This window comes from Cebus imitator, unplaced genomic scaffold (genome assembly GCF_001604975.1).
Source record: "Cebus imitator isolate Cc_AM_T3 unplaced genomic scaffold, Cebus_imitator-1.0 Scaffold3, whole genome shotgun sequence".
Taxonomy (NCBI): Eukaryota; Metazoa; Chordata; class Mammalia; order Primates; family Cebidae; genus Cebus; species Cebus imitator.
In genome coordinates this window covers 1,849,131-1,857,790 of record NW_016107318.1, presented here as the reverse complement: position 1 = coordinate 1,857,790, position 8,660 = coordinate 1,849,131, and positions in this window count along the sequence as shown.

The window sequence follows — 8,660 nt, the reverse complement described above, 5'->3', positions numbered from 1 at the left end:
AAAAAAGAGTAAACAGAAATGAACAAAGCCTCCAAAAAATACAGGATTATGTGAAAAGACCTAATCTATGTTTGAAAGGTGTACCTGAATGTGACAGAATGAATCCAAGCTGGAAAACACTCTTCGGGATATTGCCCATCAGAACTTCCCGAACACAGCAAGGCAGGCCAACTTTCAAGTCCAGGAAATACAGAGAACACCACAAAGATACTCCTCAAGATGAGCAACCCCAAGGCACGTAATCATCAGATTCACCAGTGTCAAAATGAAGGAAAATATGCTAAGGCAGCCAGAGAGAAAGATCAGATTACCCCCAAAGGGAAGCCCGTCAAACTGACAGTGGATCTCTCTGCAGAAACTCTACAAGCCAGAAGACAGTGGGGGCCAATATTGAATATCCTTAAAGAAAAGAACATTCAACCCAGAATTTAATATCCAGCCAAACTAAGCTACACAAGTGAAGGAGAAATAAAATCATTTATGAACAAGTGATTGCTCAGAGATTTCCTCACCACCAGGCCTGCTTTACAGGAGCTCCTGAAAGAAGCACTAAGCAGAAAGGAACAACTAGTACCAGCCACTCCAAAAACATGCCAAATGGTAAAGAGCATCGACGCAATGAAGAAACTGCATCAACTAATGGGCAAAACAACCACTTATGAAAATGGCAGGATCAAATTCAAACATAACAATATTAACTTTAAATGTACATGGGCTAAATGCCCCAATCAAATGACACAGACTGGCAAATTGGATAAAAAGTCTAAACCCATCAGTGTGTTGTATCTAGGAAACCCATCTCACATGCAAGGATACACATAGGCTCAAAATAAAGGGATGGAGGAAGATCTACCGAGCAAATGGAGAGCAAAAGAAAAAAAAAAAAGCAGGACTTGGAATCCTAGTCTCTGATAAAATAGACTTTAAACCAACAAAGATCAAAAGAGACAAAGAAGGGCATTACATAATGGTAAAACGATCAATGCAACAAGAAGAGCTAACAATCCTAAATATATATGCACCCAATACAGGAGCACCCAGATATATAAAGTAAGTTCTTAATGACCTACAAAGAGACTTAGACTCCCATACAATAATAGTGGGAGACTTGAACACTCCACTGTCAATATTAGACTAATTAATGAGACAGAAAATTAACAAGGATATCCAGGACTTGAACTCAGACCCGGACCAAGCAAACCTGGTAGATATTTACAGAACTCTCTACCCCAGATCCACAGAATATACATTCTTCTCAGCATCACATCACACCTACTCTAAAATTGACCACATAATTGGAAGTAAATCACCCCTCAGCAAATGCAAAAGACCAGAAATCATAAAAATCTCTCAGACCACCGTGCAATCAAATTAGAACTCAGAATTCAGAAACTAACTCAGAACCGCAGAACTTCATGGAAACTGAACAACTGATGCTCTTGGATGTTGACAGGATAAACAATGTAATGAAGGCAGAGATAAAGATGTTCTTCTAAACCAACGAAAATCAAGACACAACGTACCAGAAACTCTGGGACATATTTAAAGCAGTGTCTAAAGGAAAATTTATAGCAATAAATGCCCACATGTGAAGCAAGGAGAGATCTAAATTTGACACCGTGTCATCAAAATTGGAAGAGCTAGAGGAGCAGGATAAAAAAAAAAAAAAAAAAAAAAAAAAAAAAAGAAAGAAAGAATAAGATAATGCAGAAACAAGAAGTAAGATAATGCAAACCCCTGAGGGATATGCATCCCAGAGTAATATGTGCAATAATTTCACCTTGGTATATTGTAACATTGGAGGAAGAGGATAAGTTAGACCTCATTCAAAACTCTAATTCTTTGCTTAATGTAGTTGAGGATGTTTCATAATGATGATTAACTAGAAGATACTTGAATGAATTCTCCACTGAGAATTTCTTCCAGGAAAAAGCACTGGAGTTGGAACTCTGTCAAACAAAACCATATATAGATAGAGCACTCAGTAGGCTGATGGGACCTATATGTAAACACACTCCAATAGCAATGGGAGGTGAGCTGTAAGCAATGAAGTGGGTTCATGCAGCTGTATATAGCCTGTCCCTCTCAATCTCTCTCCCCCTTTCCCCCTTTCTCTTTCCTGTGTAGATCTTGTTATTCTGTTAATCAACATTGTATTAGGGTTTGACTAAGTTAGTTACCTGTATCTGCATTCTTTCTGAACTTTATTTCTAGTAATCAGATAGAACCATGTCAGGCAGACCTACCAATGCTTTGTGACAAGAAAGTAGTTTCTGAGTGCCTAGATGGTGCCTGGGACTGTAGAAGTATCTAGAATATTAGGCAGAGAGCTACAGAATGTCATCAGAATGTTTAAGGCAGAATATCATTGGGCTCAAAACAGCTCTTGATTTCATTCACTGAGCAATCCAACAAATATATTGATTATAATCATCAATATTTTGGGAATGAATTTAGATTCAATCCTACCATTATTCAATGGTATAAACATCAATCAAATTTTATAAAGTATTTCATTATAATATTGATTTTATGCTGTGTAATAGTCAGAGTCATCTAGAGGGACAGGACTAATAGGGTAGAAGTATATATGAAAGGGAGCTTATTAAGGGGTATTGACTCACAAGATCACAAGGTGAAGTCCCACAGTGGGCTTTCTGCAAGTTGAGGAGCAAGGACCACTTCGAGTCCCAAAACCTTAAAAGTAGGAAGCTGACGTTGCAGACTTCAGCCTGTGGCTGAAGGGCTGAGAGCTCCTGGCAAACCACTGGTATAGGTCCAAGAATCCAGAAGCTGGAGAACTTGGAGTCTGATGTTTGAGGGCAGGAAGCACCCAGCATGAGAGAAAGATGGAGGTCAGAAGATCCAGCCAGCCTAGTCCTTTCATGCTCCTCTGCCTGCTTTTATCCTAGCCACACTGGCAGCTGATTAGATGGTGTCCACCCAGTTTGAGGGTTGGTCTGCCTCTCCCAGTGCGCTGACTCAAATGTTAGTCTCCTTTGTTGATACCCTCAGAGGCATACCCAGAAACAATACTTTGCATCCTTCAATCCAATCAAGTTGACAGTATTAACTACCATAAGTCCATCTCTTATCAACATAAACCCACGTACATTTCCTGAGATCATACATAATCTTCAAATAAAGACACTAATAAGGTCATAATTATGCCTAACATAATACAGCTATTCTTCCTACAACTGGGAATGCACCGGTCTCCAGCCCAAATGCTATTACATAAAGTTAACAACACTTAAATGCTGATATTAATTCAATAAATTTTATGTCACATCATACAGGAAAAAGAAAATAAAATGAAGATATTTTCTTTGTACAAATGTATAAGTGCACAAAAATGTTCTTAACAAAATATGGAGGAAATGCTGACAATTACAGTCCTAATTTCTGCAACTGGTCACGTGGCTGTAGCCGGTATTGATTACTACTTTCTTCTACTATCCATTCTGTATTCCCTTTGCCTTCAGCAAGCATCTCAGCAGGTTATATATTTTTTTCCTGGTACAGTGACCCAAACCTTCATTCCTGAAGGGTTTATTTAGTCATTTGTAGTCCTGCCTGGATTGGGCTATCGTAGTTTCCCGTTGACCTTAATTAATCACAGGGCATGGTAATATTAAGAGGCACCCTAATGGATCTCCTGTATTCCATGCATTCTCTTCCTTACCTCTGTTGTGGAGTACATTTATTTCATCTTAATAGTCCAGGTCAATCACCCCAGCCAACACTGGAACTCCCATCTTAGCCTGTGGCTTACAGGTCGAAGGAGCCCAAAGTATCCAGGTGGCAATCTTAACTTTTAGTTTAATGGAATCATTGTTGTGTTTTCTGATGGCAGTGTTCCTCCCTGTAGAACTGAGACCTCTAGGCCAGCAGAATATGACATCACAGGAACAGGAAGCCAAAATTTTGCCAATGGGTCACTAGGGGTGATAGTGAATGGTGCCACTTTCACTTATAGCTTTTGAGTCCTAGAACCATGAATCCTGGTTATGGGAGAAACAGTTACACATATTGGAAGTGATTCAGAGCATACATTCCTTCTGGAAAACTTTGTCCCAGCCCTGCAAAGTATTGTCACCTAGTTGGTGTTGTAATTGTAACTTCAAAAGGCCATTCCACCATCTGTCAATCCAGCTGCTTCAGGGTGATGGGGAACATGGTAAGATCAGTGGATTTCATGAGCATGAGCTCGCTGTTGCACTTCTTTAGCCATATAGTGAGTACCTTGTTCAGAAGCAATGCTGTGTGGAATATCATGACATAGATAAGGCATTCTGTGAGTCCACAGATGGTAGTCTTGGCAGAAGCATTGCATGCAGGATGGGCAAACCCATATCTATCGTGTCTATTCCAGTGCTGACAAACCGCTGCCCTTTCCATGATGGAAGAGGTCCAATATAACCAACCTGTCACCAAGTAGCTGGCTGATCACCCCAAGAAATGGTGCAATATCGAGGGCTCAGTGCTGGTCTCTGCTGTTGGCAAATCCGGCACTCAGCAGTGCCTGTATTCAGGTCAGCCTTGGTTAGTGGAAGCCCATGTCACTGATCCCATATGTAACCTCCATCCCTGCCACCATGGCCACTTTATTCATGGGCCCATTGGACAATTACAGGGGTGGCTGGGGAAAGAGGCTGAGTGGTGTCCATAGAACATGTCACCCTCACAGACACACCCAGGAACAATATTTTGCATCTATCAATCCAATCAAGTTGACACTCAATATTAATCATCACATGCTGACACTCATGTTTTATAATCACCATTTTTTCCCTTCTCTATCAAGTTGTGTGTATTTTCTTCACTATTTTTTCTTGTGGTTTTAAAAATAAACCATTTTTAATTGAGTATTAGACTTGGTAAGAATTTCTGGAAAATTGCCATTTAATGCATATGCATAAGGCCAAGATATTCTTTACTAATTCTCAGTGAAGGATCTCTCGTAATTAAACTAAATTTGCTCCTCAGAGATTAATTTGTATACCTAGCAAAATTTTACCTCAATCACATGGAGAGCTTTTCAATAAAATAAATTGATTTATTTTATTTGCAAGGTATATTTTGGCTCAGAATATATGTGGCTAATATGATTTCTTTGATACTGTGAAATGATTTCATTTAAAAACATTATAAATAAGAGCCTATGGCCTTCTGCCTCAGAATATAACTTAGGCATGTAATAATGGACAAATAAATACAGCCTATTTTGTCTTGCTGTATTTCCAATTTGTTGTAAATAATTCCTTTCCTAGGTTTGTTATGAGCAATTTAATATTTTATCTTTCTCTATCACTAACTTAATCTCAATTAGACTTCTGTTCTTTCTCTAGGAGACTGTTAACCAGTAGCGTAGTCTTTACATTTTGTTTTGCTTTGTTTTTGTTTTGTTTTAGTATTTCCACAGGAGTAGATTGCAACGATTTCTGACAATAAATGTTTCTGATTCTTGTTGCCTCATTTGGTTTCCTTTAACACCCAGGCTAAAATATTTATTATCTACCATATAATTGGATTGTTGCTGTATTGTTTTCTACTTTACAAATGATTATAGGTGATTAATTTTGATTTGTTTATATCTAAATTCTAGAAAATGAAAGATTATGACTGAAAACCTTAACATTTTATGACAAAATATATTAATCAGATTTATTTTAAAATTCAATTTAAATTTAACTAATTTTATTTTGTTTTAATCACATTTGCTTATTCATGTTAATCAGATAGAATTATAAAACACACATAAAATTGTAAGTTTGTATTGCATTTGAGTACACATATGCTTTGTAAGAAGCTGCTCATTCAAAAGATATTTATTGACAACATCCTATTTTTCAAACATGAATTCTGTCTTGAGTAAGCTTACAGTTCACTAAAAAAGATAAATTAGCATTGTTATTTTTCCATTTAGGTAACCATATATAGGTAGCTTTGGCTATGGAGTCAGGGTGCCTGTGTTTATATTCTTGCTTTATTTGTTTCTGGATACATCGCCTAAGGCACCTTACAGTAGTTTATTTATCTATAAAAGGGATATAATTATACTACTTGTCTTATAGAGTTATTTGGACAACAAAATATATCATTAATAATAGTCAAAGTAATAATGATAGATAACACTTATTTATTTCTCATTAAGTACTAGGCAGTGTTTTAAATACCTTACTCAAAGTGAGAAATTAAGTAGATTGCCCCAACTCATGGAAATACTTCAAGAGGCAGAGCAGAAGATTGAGCCTCAAATTATCTACTTCCAAGGGCACTTGAACATTCCTCATATCTGTGACATATTTTACATATATATATATATATACACACACACACACACACACACACACACACATATATATAGACAATAAAATTATTAATTTGTATATATACATATATGTATTCTCTAAAGGGAATTGTTTTTGCTTTGAATGATGATGATGTTAATGGTAATATAATGATACATAGTTAAAAATGACATCCTCAACTCTGTTTTCTAACTTTATCAACTTCATAAGTAAATATGTAGCAAGAGTGCTTTCTGTTAAATGTTGTTTTTGTTGTTTTAGCTTTTCCTTTTTGTTTTGAAACACTCAATACTAGAATGAATGCAAACTGTAAGGGACCGACTCCTTATTTTTCAAATTAAAACTTTAATTGAATTTGGTCCTTGATTGACTATTGTTAAACATTTGTTCTGACTAGCAATATTACATTTTCAAGTCTAATAAAAAGAATAAAATGTCACATAAAAATATTTGTTTTGTAAAAACAGTAATTATTTTTCTGCCAACTTATATTTCCTACTTCACTGGGCAATTTTTAAGTGACTTGCTATATTACAGAGTAAATTTTTTATAAAGTATCATTAAAAAGGAACTTTTGAAACTTTATGATAATTTCAAATAAAAAGGTAGGAACAGTTTTGAAGCAACTCATATTTTTAGATTGTGTATTGAGTAAGCTGGTTATACAGTTGTGGGTAACTGATCCCAGGACCCTGCTTGGATACCAAAATTCAAGGATGCTCAAGTCTTCTATATAAAATGGTATATTATTTGTATATAAGCTATTCATATTCACATACTTTAGATTATCTATAATATAAAGTACAATGTAAATACCATGTAAATAGCTGTTATATTGTATTTCTTTTGCATTTTGTTTATTTTCAATTTGTTGTTTTTATTTTATCATTCCTAAAATTTTTGAACTATTGTTGATTGAATTTATGTATATGAAGGTCTATCTATGATATATTAAGTTACATTTTGCCTAAAGCTGCCTCCATAAATGGAAACTTTAACTTAATATGTAAACAAACAGCATCCTAACTTGAGTAACAACTTGTATCAAGTAGTTGAGTCTCAGCCAATCATAGCAGCCAAACATACAGCCAATCACAGGCTTCCAACTGCTTACACATGTCCAAAACTGGTAAAAGCCCAGCTCTAACCAATAAGATTGTTTCTGTCTGTCACTTTCTTTTTCTATCTGTATCTATCTTTTTCTATGCTCTGTCCTCATTGCTGGGTAGAGATTTCTGAAGTGTCACTAGTCAAGGGTGCTTCCTAATTCATGAATAGTTTCTTTGCTAAAATAATTTTCACCAAATTTAATTTTTCTAAAGTTTTCCTTTTAACATATACAATGGGAAAAAAAGGGCTATCTACATTCAACAAAAACCAGAGAGGTTTAGTTTTTAGAGCGTTTCTTTTCACTTCCGCCTTAGAAGACAATAGAAAAGGACAAGTGAACATTTCATAAAAAAGCTATCACTTGTTCCCTAAATTCAACACTACTGAAGTATAAATCCTAATGCAATAGGCTTTGCCAAAGTCACGCAGATAGTCTAAAACTTCCTTTTTCTATGAAATATATTACTTTTGTAACATCTTCAGAGAAACAAAATTTTATTTATTTCTCTTCTTAGAGACACTACACTTGTAGAATATATTCTGTTCAACAAAAGCAGTAAGAAAACAAGAGACTCACTATCAAAAGAGAGAGAGAAAAAAATAGCCAAAGATTACATGTGAAAGAGATAGAGGAAAATATGGGAAGAATATATAGGTATGAAAAATTTATACATCTATGTCTAATACATATTAATAGATATGAGCATAATGTGTTTAATTTTTAACTAAAAATATGTGAATGTGTCAATCTATTTTTTATAGCTCCATTCTGGAATGCAAATATTGTTTTACTTTTTACTCAATACTGAGGCACAAAATGCTATAAAATTTTCATAAAGTTGTTTTGAAGTTTTAAAAAGTATCAATGGCACTATTCAAATGTTTAATGTACATTAAACAGTACTTGTATGCAATTATTTTGTATTTCTAATAGATTTAACATGTAATGGACTTAGAGTTATGATTCTTCCAGACATCCTATTTTCTCTAAGCAATGACTTTGGTTTTAAAACAGTGTTTCCCATTAATAAAAATGGAAAACCTTTGTTTCCCAAAAGAAGTGACATTTTGAGATGAGGAATGAATATAAGCTTTAAATAAATTGCATATAATTTACAATTTCCAATCTGGCATTTAAATAGGGATACACAATTCAAAATATGTTCTCATTACATGGTTTAGGTTTCAAGTATAAGCCATTGTTCATAATCTTGCAACTCCATTAAAATGTCTTGT